Source organism: Hypomesus nipponensis, chromosome 18 (genome assembly GCF_054491055.1).
Source record: "Hypomesus nipponensis isolate SF chromosome 18, ASM5449105v1, whole genome shotgun sequence".
Lineage (NCBI taxonomy): Eukaryota > Metazoa > Chordata > Actinopteri > Osmeriformes > Osmeridae > Hypomesus > Hypomesus nipponensis.
The window spans coordinates 3,692,458-3,701,500 of record NC_140378.1 but is presented as its reverse complement, the minus strand read 5'-3'; the positions used below and the strand labels follow the sequence as shown (position 1 = coordinate 3,701,500).

Here is a 9,043-nt window from a genome sequence, read left to right as displayed (position 1 = left end):
CCTGTGCCATCCAGGCTTACCATGTTGCTTCCAGAGCCATTCTCGTCTGGGACCTTTGTGACGGAAAATGTCTGAATCCACAATATTGTGGGTGAAGGTAAGAAATGTGCCAGTTGTATAAAACAGAAACAGGTGAGGCGCTGCTGGGAGTTGAACCCAGGATCTCCTGTTTACAAGACAGGCGCTTTCAACCAGCTAAGCCACAGCACCTCTGAATGGCCAATAGTTGATTCAACTACTCGAAGCCACTAAGCGTGAAGGATCGGCCTCCATAATGTAAACACGCCCAACGTGGGGCTCGAACCCACGACCCTGAGATTAAGAGTCTCATGCTCTACCGACTGAGCTAGCCGGGCTTACTGTTTGGCAGCTACAGGCATTCTGGTCGGGGGCCTTTGTGGCAGTTATTGTTTCAAACGCTTGGCCTGTGTCCACAAGGCTGACATTTTGTCCAGACACCGTTTCAAATGACTGTTTCAAATTTGCTGGGTGTATAGTCTACCAACAAAGAGTGGCATGCTCTAACCCCTGTGCCATCCAGGCTTACCATGTTGCTTCCAGAGGCTTTCTCGTCGGGGACCTTTGTGACGGAAAACGTCTGCATCCACAATATTGTGGGTGAAGGTAAGAAATGTGCCAGTCGTATAAAACAGACACAGGTGAGGCGCTGCTGGGAATTGAACCCAGGATCTCCTGTTTACAAGACAGGCGCTTTCAACCAGCTAAGCCACAGCACCTCTGACTGGGAAATAGTTGATTCAACTACTCGAAGCCACTAAGCGTGAAGGATCGGCCTCCATAATGTAAACACGCCCAACGTGGGGCTCGAACCCACGACCCTGAGATTAAGAGTCTCATGCTCTACCGACTGAGCTAGCCGGGCTTACTGCTTGGCAGCTACAGGCATTCTGGTCGGGGGCCTTTGTGGCAGTTATTGTTTCAAACGCTTGGCCTGTGTCCACAAGGCTGACATTTTGTCCAGACACCGTTTCAAATGACTGTTTCAAATTCGCTGGGTGTATAGTCTACCAACAAAGAGTGGCATGCTCTAACCCCTGTGCCATCCAGGCTTACCATGTCGCTTCCAGAGCCATTCTCGTCTGGGACCTTTGTGACGGAAAATGTCTGAATCCACAATATTGTGGGTGAAGATAAAAAATGTGCCAGTTGTATAAAATAGACGCAGGTGAGGCGCTGCTGGGAGTTGAACCCAGGATCTCCTGTTTACGAGACAGGCGCTTTCAACCAGCTAAGCCACAGAACCTCTGAATGAGCAATAGTTGATTCAACTACTCGAAGCCCCTCAGCGTGAAGGATCGGCCTCCATAATGTAAACACGCCCAACGTGGGGCTCGAACCCACGACCCTGAGATTAAGAGTCTCATGCTCTACCGACTGAGCTAGCCGGGCTTACTGCTTTGCAGCTACAGGCATTCTGGTCGGGGAACTTTGTGGCAGTTATTGTTTCAAACGCTTGGCCTGTGTCCACAAGGCTGACATTTTGTCCAGACACTGTTTCAAATGACTGTTTCAAATTCGCTGGGTGTATAGTCTACCAACAAAGAGTGGCATGCTCTAACCCCTGTGCCATCCAGGCTTACTATGTCGCTTCCGGAGGCATTCTCGTCGGGGACCTTTGTGACGGAAAATGTCTGAATCCACAATATTGTGGGTGAAGATAAAAAATGTGCCAGTTGTATAAAACAGAAACAGGTGAGGCGCTGCTGGGAGTTGAACCCAGGATCTCCTGTTTACAAGACAGGCGCTTTCAACCAGCTAAGCCACAGCACCTCTGAATGGCCAATAGTTGATTCAACTACTCGAAGCCACTAAGCGTGAAGGATCGGCCTCCATAATGTAAACACGCCCAACGTGGGGCTCGAACCCACGACCCTGAGATTAAGAGTCTCATGCTCTACCGACTGAGCTAGCCGGGCTTACTGCTTTGCAGCTACAGGCATTCTGGTCGGGGGCCTTTGTGGCAGTTATTGTTTCAAACGCTTGGCCTGTGTCCACAAGGCTGACATTTTGTCCAGACACCGTTTCAAATGACTGTTTCAAATTCGCTGGGTGTATAGTCTACCAACAAAGAGTGGCATGCTCTAACCCCTGTGCCATCCAGGCTTACCATGTTGCTTCCAGAGGCATTCTCGTCGGGGACCTTTGTGATGGAAAACGTCTGAATCCACAATATTGTGGGTGAAGATAAAAAATGTGCCAGTTGTATAAAATAGACGCAGGTGAGGCGCTGCTGGGAGTTGAACCCAGGATCTCCTGTTTACGAGACAGGCGCTTTCAACCAGCTAAGCCACAGCACCTCTGAATGGCCAATAGTTGATTCAACTACTCGAAGCCTCTCAGCGTGAAGGATCGGCCTCCATAATGTAAACACGCCCAACGTGGGGCTCGAACCCACGACCCTGAGATTAAGAGTCTCATGCTCTACCGACTGAGCTAGCCGGGCTTACTGCTTTGCAGCTACAGGCATTCTGGTCGGGGGCCTTTGTGGCAGTTATTGTTTCAAACGCTTGGCCTGTGTCCACAAGGCTGACATTTTGTCCAGACACCGTTTCAAATGACTGTTTCAAATTCGCTGGGTGTATAGTCTACCAACAAAGAGTGGCATGCTCTAACCCCTGTGCCATCCAGGCTTACCATGTCGCTTCCGGAGGCATTCTCGTCGGGGACCTTTGTGACGGAAAATGTCTGAATCCACAATATTGTGGGTGAAGATAAAAAATGTGCCAGTTGTATAAAACAGAAACAGGTGAGGCGCTGCTGGGAGTTGAACCCAGGATCTCCTGTTTACAAGACAGGCGCTTTCAACCAGCTAAGCCACAGCACCTCTGAATGGCCAATAGTTGATTCAACTACTCGAAGCCACTAAGCGTGAAGGATCGGCCTCCATAATGTAAACACGCCCAACGTGGGGCTCGAACCCACGACCCTGAGATTAAGAGTCTCATGCTCTACCGACTGAGCTAGCCGGGCTTACCGCTTTGCAGCTACAGGCATTCTGGTCGGGGGCCTTTGTGGCAGTTATTGTTTCAAACACTTGGCCTGTGTCCACAAGGCTGACATTTTGTCCAGACACCGTTTCAAATGACTGTTTCAAATTCGCTGGGTGTATAGTCTACCAACAAAGAGTGGCATGCTCTAACCCCTGTGCCATCCAGGCTTACCATGTCGCTTCCAGAGCCATTCTCGTCTGGGACCTTTGTGACGGAAAATGTCTGAATCCACAATATTGTGGGTGAAGGTAAGAAATGTGCCAGTTGTATAAAACAGACACAGGTGAGGCGCTGCTGGGAGTTGAACCCAGGATCTCCTGTTTACAAGACAGGCGCTTTCAACCAGCTAAGCCACAGCACCTCTGAATGGCCAATAGTTGATTCAACTACTCGAAGCCACTAAGCGTGAAGGATCGGCCTCCATAATGTAAACACGCCCAACGTGGGGCTCGAACCCACGACCCTGAGATTAAGAGTCTCATGCTCTACCGACTGAGCTAGCCGGGCTTACCGCTTTGCAGCTACAGGCATTCTGGTCGGGGGCCTTTGTGGCAGTTATTGTTTCAAACGCTTGGCCTGTGTCCACAAGGCTGACATTTTGTCCAGACACCGTTTCAAATGACTGTTTCAAATTCGCTGGGTGTATAGTCTACCAACAAAGAGTGGCATGCTCTAACCCCTGTGCCATCCAGGCTTACCATGTCGCTTCCAGAGCCATTCTCGTCTGGGACCTTTGTGACGGAAAATGTCTGAATCCACAATATTGTGGGTGAAGGTAAGAAATGTGCCAGTTGTATAAAACAGACACAGGTAAGGCGCTGCTGGGAGTTGAACCCAGGATCTCCTGTTTACAAGACAGGCGCTTTCAACCAGCTAAGCCACAGCACCTCTGAATGGCCAATAGTTGATTCAACTACTCGAAGCCACTAAGCGTGAAGGATCGGCCTCCATAATGTAAACACACCCAACGTGGGGCTCGAACCCACGACCCTGAGATTAAGAGTCTCATGCTCTACCGACTGAGCTAGCCGGGCTTACTGCTTTGCAGCTACAGGCATTCTGGTCGGGGGCCTTTGTGGCAGTTATTGTTTCAAACGCTTGGCCTGTGTCCACAAGGCTGACATTTTGTCCAGACACCGTTTCAAATGACTGTTTCAAATTCGCTGGGTGTATAGTCTACCAACAAAGAGTGGCATGCTCTAACCCCTGTGCCATCCAGGCTTACCATGTCGCTTCCAGAGCCATTCTCGTCTGGGACCTTTGTGACGGAAAATGTCTGAATCCACAATATTGTGGGTGAAGGTAAGAAATGTGCCAGTTGTATAAAACAGACACAGGTGAGGCGCTGCTGGGAGTTGAACCCAGGATCTCCTGTTTACAAGACAGGCGCTTTCAACCAGCTAAGCCACAGCACCTCTGAATGGCCAATAGTTGATTCAACTACTCGAAGCCACTAAGCGTGAAGGATCGGCCTCCATAATGTAAACACGCCCAACGTGGGGCTCGAACGCACGACCCTGAGATTAAGAGTCTCATGCTCTACTGACTGAGCTAGCCGGGCTTACTGCTTTGCAGCTACAGGCATTCTGGTCGGGGGCCTTTGTGGCAGTTATTGTTTCAAACGCTTGGCCTGTGTCCACAAGGCTGACATTTTGTCCAGACACCGTTTCAAATGACTGTTTCAAATTCGCTGGGTGTATAGTCTACCAACAAAGAGTGGCATGCTCTAACCCCTGTGCCATCCAGGCTTACCATGTCGCTTCCAGAGGCATTCTCGTCGGGGACCTTTGTGACGGAAAATGTCTGAATCCACAATATTGTGGGTGAAGATAAAAAATGTGCCAGTTGTATAAAACAGAAACAGGTGAGGCGCTGCTGGGAGTTGAACCCAGGATCTCCTGTTTACAAGACAGGCGCTTTCAACCAGCTAAGCCACAGCACCTCTGAATGGCCAATAGTTGATTCAACTACTCGAAGCCACTAAGCGTGAAGGATCGGCCTCCATAATGTAAACACGCCCAACGTGGGGCTCGAACCCACGACCCTGAGATTAAGAGTCTCATGCTCTACCGACTGAGCTAGCCGGGCTTACTGCTTTGCAGCTACAGGCATTCTGGTCGGGGGCCTTTGTGGCAGTTATTGTTTCAAACGCTTGGCCTGTGTCCACAAGGCTGACATTTTGTCCAGACACCGTTTCAAATGACTGTTTCAAATTCGCTGGGTGTATAGTCTACCAACAAAGAGTGGCATGCTCTAACCCCTGTGCCATCCAGGCTTACCATGTCGCTTCCGGAGGCATTCTCGTCTGGGACCTTTGTGACGGAAAACGTCTGAATCCACAATATTGTGGGTGAAGGTAAGAAATGTGCCAGTTGTATAAAACAGACACAGGTGAGGCGCTGCTGGGAGTTGAACCCAGGATCTCCTGTTTACAAGACAGGCGCTTTCAACCAGCTAAGCCACAGCACCTCTGAATGGCCAATAGTTGATTTACTACTCGAAGCCACTAAGCGTGAAGGATCGGCCTCCATAATGTAAACACGCCCAACGTGGGGCTCGAACCCACGACCCTGAGATTAAGAGTCTTATGCTCTACCGACTGAGCTAGCCGGGCTTACCGCTTGGCAGCTACAGGCATTCTGGTCGGGGGCCTCTGTGGCAGTTATTGTTTCAAACGCTTGGCCTGTGTCCACAAGGCTGACATTTTGTCCAGACACTGTTTCAAATGACTGTTTCAAATTCGCTGGGTGTATAGTCTACCAACAAAGAGTGGCATGCTCTAACCCCTGTGCCATCCAGGCTTACTATGTCGCTTCCGGAGGCATTCTCGTCGGGGACCTTTGTGACGGAAAATGTCTGAATCCACAATATTGTGGGTGAAGATAAAAAATGTGCCAGTTGTATAAAACAGAAACAGGTGAGGCGCTGCTGGGAGTTGAACCCAGGATCTCCTGTTTACAAGACAGGCGCTTTCAACCAGCTAAGCCACAGCACCTCTGAATGGCCAATAGTTGATTCAACTACTCGAAGCCACTAAGCGTGAAGGATCGGCCTCCATAATGTAAACACGCCCAACGTGGGGCTCGAACCCACGACCCTGAGATTAAGAGTCTCATGCTCTACCGACTGAGCTAGCCGGGCTTACTGCTTTGCAGCTACAGGCATTCTGGTCGGGGGCCTTTGTGGCAGTTATTGTTTCAAACGCTTGGCCTGTGTCCACAAGGCTGACATTTTGTCCAGACACCGTTTCAAATGACTGTTTCAAATTCGCTGGGTGTATAGTCTACCAACAAAGAGTGGCATGCTCTAACCCCTGTGCCATCCAGGCTTACCATGTCGCTTCCGGAGGCATTCTCGTCTGGGACCTTTGTGACGGAAAACGTCTGAATCCACAATATTGTGGGTGAAGGTAAGAAATGTGCCAGTTGTATAAAACAGACACAGGTGAGGCGCTGCTGGGAGTTGAACCCAGGATCTCCTGTTTACAAGACAGGCGCTTTCAACCAGCTAAGCCACAGCACCTCTGAATGGCCAATAGTTGATTCAACTACTCGAAGCCACTAAGCGTGAAGGATCGGCCTCCATAATGTAAACACGCCCAACGTGGGGCTCGAACCCACGACCCTGAGATTAAGAGTCTCATGCTCTACCGACTGAGCTAGCCGGGCTTACCGCTTGGCAGCTACAGGCATTCTGGTCGGGGGCCTTTGTGGCAGTTATTGTTTCAAACGCTTGGCCTGTGTCCACAAGGCTGACATTTTGTCCAGACACCGTTTCAAAGGACTGTTTCAAATTCGCTGGGTGTATAGTCTACCAACAAAGAGTGGCATGCTCTAACCCCTGTGCCATCCAGGCTTACCATGTCGCTTCCAGAGGCATTCTCGTCGGGGACCTTTGTGATGGAAAACGTCTGAATCCACAATATTGTGGGTGAAGATAAAAAATGTGCCAGTTGTATAAAATAGACGCAGGTGAGGCGCTGCTGGGAGTTGAACCCAGGATCTCCTGTTTACGAGACAGGCGCTTTCAACCAGCTAAGCCACAGCACCTCTGAATGGCCAATAGTTGATTCAACTACTCGAAGCCTCTCAGCGTGAAGGATCGGCCTCCATAATGTAAACACGCCCAACGTGGGGCTCGAACCCACGACCCTGAGATTAAGAGTCTCATGCTCTACCGACTGAGCTAGCCGGGCTTACTGCTTTGCAGCTACAGGCATTCTGGTCGGGGAACTTTGTGGCAGTTATTGTTTCAAACGCTTGGCCTGTGTCCACAAGGCTGACATTTTGTCCAGACACTGTTTCAAATGACTGTTTCAAATTCGCTGGGTGTATAGTCTACCAACAAAGAGTGGCATGCTCTAACCCCTGTGCCATCCAGGCTTACTATGTCGCTTCCGGAGGCATTCTCGTCGGGGACCTTTGTGACGGAAAATGTCTGAATCCACAATATTGTGGGTGAAGATAAAAAATGTGCCAGTTGTATAAAACAGAAACAGGTGAGGCGCTGCTGGGAGTTGAACCCAGGATCTCCTGTTTACAAGACAGGCGCTTTCAACCAGCTAAGCCACAGCACCTCTGAATGGCCAATAGTTGATTCAACTACTCGAAGCCACTAAGCGTGAAGGATCGGCCTCCATAATGTAAACACGCCCAACGTGGGGCTCGAACCCACGACCCTGAGATTAAGAGTCTCATGCTCTACCGACTGAGCTAGCCGGGCTTACTGCTTTGCAGCTACAGGCATTCTGGTCGGGGGCCTTTGTGGCAGTTATTGTTTCAAACGCTTGGCCTGTGTCCACAAGGCTGACATTTTGTCCAGACACCGTTTCAAATGACTGTTTCAAATTCGCTGGGTGTATAGTCTACCAACAAAGAGTGGCATGCTCTAACCCCTGTGCCATCCAGGCTTACCATGTCGCTTCCGGAGGCATTCTCGTCTGGGACCTTTGTGACGGAAAACGTCTGAATCCACAATATTGTGGGTGAAGGTAAGAAATGTGCCAGTTGTATAAAACAGACACAGGTGAGGCGCTGCTGGGAGTTGAACCCAGGATCTCCTGTTTACAAGACAGGCGCTTTCAACCAGCTAAGCCACAGCACCTCTGAATGGCCAATAGTTGATTTACTACTCGAAGCCACTAAGCGTGAAGGATCGGCCTCCATAATGTAAACACGCCCAACGTGGGGCTCGAACCCACGACCCTGAGATTAAGAGTCTTATGCTCTACCGACTGAGCTAGCCGGGCTTACTGCTTGGCAGCTACAGGCATTCTGGCCGGGGGCCTTTGTGGCAGTTATTGTTTCAAACGCTTGGCCTGTGTCCACAAGGCTGACATTTTGTCCAGACACTGTTTCAAATGACTGTTTCAAATTCGCTGGGTGTATAGTCTACCAACAAAGAGTGGCATGCTCTAACCCCTGTGCCATCCAGGCTTACCATGTTGCTTCCAGAGGCATTCTCGTCGGGGACCTTTGTGACGGAAAATGTCTGAATCCACAATATTGTGGGTGAAGATAAAAAATGTGCCAGTTGTATAAAACAGACACAGGTGAGGCGCTGCTGGGAGTTGAACCCAGGATCTCCTGTTTACAAGACAGGCACTTTCAACCAGCTAAGCCACAGCACCTCTGAATGGCCAATAGTTGATTCAACTACTCGAAGCCACTAAGCGTGAAGGATCGGCCTCCATAATGTAAACACGCCCAACGTGGGACTCGAACCCACGACCCTGAGATTAAGAGTCTCATGCTCTACCGACTGAGCTAGCCGGGCTTACTGCTTTGCAGCTACAGGCATTCTGGTCGGGGGCCTTTGTGGCAGTTATTGTTTCAAACGCTTGGCCTGTGTCCACAAGGCTGACATTTTGTCCAGACACCGTTTCAAATGACTGTTTCAAATTCGCTGGGTGTATAGTCTACCAACAAAGAGTGGCATGCTCTAACCCCTGTGCCATCCAGGCTTACCATGTCGCTTCCAGAGCCATTCTCGTCTGGGACCTTTGTGACGGAAAATGTCTGAATCCACAATAT

At 50.0% G+C, this 9,043-nt stretch overlaps 33 non-coding genes across 33 annotated transcripts; all 33 read right to left on the bottom strand.

The window, feature by feature from the left end:
- Positions 1–135: 135 nt before the first annotated feature.
- Positions 136–210, bottom strand: trnat-ugu (transfer RNA threonine (anticodon UGU)). The gene has a single exon. It is a non-coding gene; the product is annotated as a tRNA-Thr (tRNA).
- A 73-nt stretch (positions 211–283) lies between these two features.
- trnak-cuu (transfer RNA lysine (anticodon CUU)) lies at positions 284–356 on the bottom strand. Its single transcript has one exon. It is a non-coding gene; the product is annotated as a tRNA-Lys (tRNA).
- Positions 357–662: 306 nt separating this feature from the next.
- On the bottom strand, positions 663–737 carry trnat-ugu (transfer RNA threonine (anticodon UGU)). Its single transcript has one exon. It is a non-coding gene; the product is annotated as a tRNA-Thr (tRNA).
- A 73-nt stretch (positions 738–810) lies between these two features.
- trnak-cuu (transfer RNA lysine (anticodon CUU)) lies at positions 811–883 on the bottom strand. The gene has a single exon. It is a non-coding gene; the product is annotated as a tRNA-Lys (tRNA).
- Positions 884–1,189: 306 nt separating this feature from the next.
- Positions 1,190–1,264, bottom strand: trnat-cgu (transfer RNA threonine (anticodon CGU)). The gene has a single exon. It is a non-coding gene; the product is annotated as a tRNA-Thr (tRNA).
- Positions 1,265–1,337: 73 nt separating this feature from the next.
- On the bottom strand, positions 1,338–1,410 carry trnak-cuu (transfer RNA lysine (anticodon CUU)). Its single transcript has one exon. It is a non-coding gene; the product is annotated as a tRNA-Lys (tRNA).
- A 306-nt stretch (positions 1,411–1,716) lies between these two features.
- Positions 1,717–1,791, bottom strand: trnat-ugu (transfer RNA threonine (anticodon UGU)). The gene has a single exon. It is a non-coding gene; the product is annotated as a tRNA-Thr (tRNA).
- Positions 1,792–1,864: 73 nt separating this feature from the next.
- trnak-cuu (transfer RNA lysine (anticodon CUU)) lies at positions 1,865–1,937 on the bottom strand. Its single transcript has one exon. It is a non-coding gene; the product is annotated as a tRNA-Lys (tRNA).
- A 306-nt stretch (positions 1,938–2,243) lies between these two features.
- On the bottom strand, positions 2,244–2,318 carry trnat-cgu (transfer RNA threonine (anticodon CGU)). Its single transcript has one exon. It is a non-coding gene; the product is annotated as a tRNA-Thr (tRNA).
- Positions 2,319–2,391: 73 nt separating this feature from the next.
- On the bottom strand, positions 2,392–2,464 carry trnak-cuu (transfer RNA lysine (anticodon CUU)). The gene has a single exon. It is a non-coding gene; the product is annotated as a tRNA-Lys (tRNA).
- A 306-nt stretch (positions 2,465–2,770) lies between these two features.
- On the bottom strand, positions 2,771–2,845 carry trnat-ugu (transfer RNA threonine (anticodon UGU)). Its single transcript has one exon. It is a non-coding gene; the product is annotated as a tRNA-Thr (tRNA).
- Positions 2,846–2,918: 73 nt separating this feature from the next.
- trnak-cuu (transfer RNA lysine (anticodon CUU)) lies at positions 2,919–2,991 on the bottom strand. Its single transcript has one exon. It is a non-coding gene; the product is annotated as a tRNA-Lys (tRNA).
- Positions 2,992–3,297: 306 nt separating this feature from the next.
- Positions 3,298–3,372, bottom strand: trnat-ugu (transfer RNA threonine (anticodon UGU)). The gene has a single exon. It is a non-coding gene; the product is annotated as a tRNA-Thr (tRNA).
- A 73-nt stretch (positions 3,373–3,445) lies between these two features.
- trnak-cuu (transfer RNA lysine (anticodon CUU)) lies at positions 3,446–3,518 on the bottom strand. Its single transcript has one exon. It is a non-coding gene; the product is annotated as a tRNA-Lys (tRNA).
- Positions 3,519–3,824: 306 nt separating this feature from the next.
- Positions 3,825–3,899, bottom strand: trnat-ugu (transfer RNA threonine (anticodon UGU)). The gene has a single exon. It is a non-coding gene; the product is annotated as a tRNA-Thr (tRNA).
- A 73-nt stretch (positions 3,900–3,972) lies between these two features.
- On the bottom strand, positions 3,973–4,045 carry trnak-cuu (transfer RNA lysine (anticodon CUU)). The gene has a single exon. It is a non-coding gene; the product is annotated as a tRNA-Lys (tRNA).
- A 306-nt stretch (positions 4,046–4,351) lies between these two features.
- trnat-ugu (transfer RNA threonine (anticodon UGU)) lies at positions 4,352–4,426 on the bottom strand. Its single transcript has one exon. It is a non-coding gene; the product is annotated as a tRNA-Thr (tRNA).
- A 452-nt stretch (positions 4,427–4,878) lies between these two features.
- On the bottom strand, positions 4,879–4,953 carry trnat-ugu (transfer RNA threonine (anticodon UGU)). Its single transcript has one exon. It is a non-coding gene; the product is annotated as a tRNA-Thr (tRNA).
- A 73-nt stretch (positions 4,954–5,026) lies between these two features.
- On the bottom strand, positions 5,027–5,099 carry trnak-cuu (transfer RNA lysine (anticodon CUU)). Its single transcript has one exon. It is a non-coding gene; the product is annotated as a tRNA-Lys (tRNA).
- Positions 5,100–5,405: 306 nt separating this feature from the next.
- trnat-ugu (transfer RNA threonine (anticodon UGU)) lies at positions 5,406–5,480 on the bottom strand. The gene has a single exon. It is a non-coding gene; the product is annotated as a tRNA-Thr (tRNA).
- Positions 5,481–5,552: 72 nt separating this feature from the next.
- On the bottom strand, positions 5,553–5,625 carry trnak-cuu (transfer RNA lysine (anticodon CUU)). Its single transcript has one exon. It is a non-coding gene; the product is annotated as a tRNA-Lys (tRNA).
- A 306-nt stretch (positions 5,626–5,931) lies between these two features.
- trnat-ugu (transfer RNA threonine (anticodon UGU)) lies at positions 5,932–6,006 on the bottom strand. The gene has a single exon. It is a non-coding gene; the product is annotated as a tRNA-Thr (tRNA).
- A 73-nt stretch (positions 6,007–6,079) lies between these two features.
- trnak-cuu (transfer RNA lysine (anticodon CUU)) lies at positions 6,080–6,152 on the bottom strand. Its single transcript has one exon. It is a non-coding gene; the product is annotated as a tRNA-Lys (tRNA).
- Positions 6,153–6,458: 306 nt separating this feature from the next.
- Positions 6,459–6,533, bottom strand: trnat-ugu (transfer RNA threonine (anticodon UGU)). Its single transcript has one exon. It is a non-coding gene; the product is annotated as a tRNA-Thr (tRNA).
- A 73-nt stretch (positions 6,534–6,606) lies between these two features.
- trnak-cuu (transfer RNA lysine (anticodon CUU)) lies at positions 6,607–6,679 on the bottom strand. The gene has a single exon. It is a non-coding gene; the product is annotated as a tRNA-Lys (tRNA).
- A 306-nt stretch (positions 6,680–6,985) lies between these two features.
- On the bottom strand, positions 6,986–7,060 carry trnat-cgu (transfer RNA threonine (anticodon CGU)). Its single transcript has one exon. It is a non-coding gene; the product is annotated as a tRNA-Thr (tRNA).
- A 73-nt stretch (positions 7,061–7,133) lies between these two features.
- On the bottom strand, positions 7,134–7,206 carry trnak-cuu (transfer RNA lysine (anticodon CUU)). The gene has a single exon. It is a non-coding gene; the product is annotated as a tRNA-Lys (tRNA).
- Positions 7,207–7,512: 306 nt separating this feature from the next.
- trnat-ugu (transfer RNA threonine (anticodon UGU)) lies at positions 7,513–7,587 on the bottom strand. Its single transcript has one exon. It is a non-coding gene; the product is annotated as a tRNA-Thr (tRNA).
- A 73-nt stretch (positions 7,588–7,660) lies between these two features.
- trnak-cuu (transfer RNA lysine (anticodon CUU)) lies at positions 7,661–7,733 on the bottom strand. The gene has a single exon. It is a non-coding gene; the product is annotated as a tRNA-Lys (tRNA).
- Positions 7,734–8,039: 306 nt separating this feature from the next.
- Positions 8,040–8,114, bottom strand: trnat-ugu (transfer RNA threonine (anticodon UGU)). The gene has a single exon. It is a non-coding gene; the product is annotated as a tRNA-Thr (tRNA).
- A 72-nt stretch (positions 8,115–8,186) lies between these two features.
- On the bottom strand, positions 8,187–8,259 carry trnak-cuu (transfer RNA lysine (anticodon CUU)). The gene has a single exon. It is a non-coding gene; the product is annotated as a tRNA-Lys (tRNA).
- Positions 8,260–8,565: 306 nt separating this feature from the next.
- Positions 8,566–8,640, bottom strand: trnat-ugu (transfer RNA threonine (anticodon UGU)). The gene has a single exon. It is a non-coding gene; the product is annotated as a tRNA-Thr (tRNA).
- Positions 8,641–8,713: 73 nt separating this feature from the next.
- Positions 8,714–8,786, bottom strand: trnak-cuu (transfer RNA lysine (anticodon CUU)). Its single transcript has one exon. It is a non-coding gene; the product is annotated as a tRNA-Lys (tRNA).
- Between the last annotated feature and the right edge of the window lie 257 nt (positions 8,787–9,043).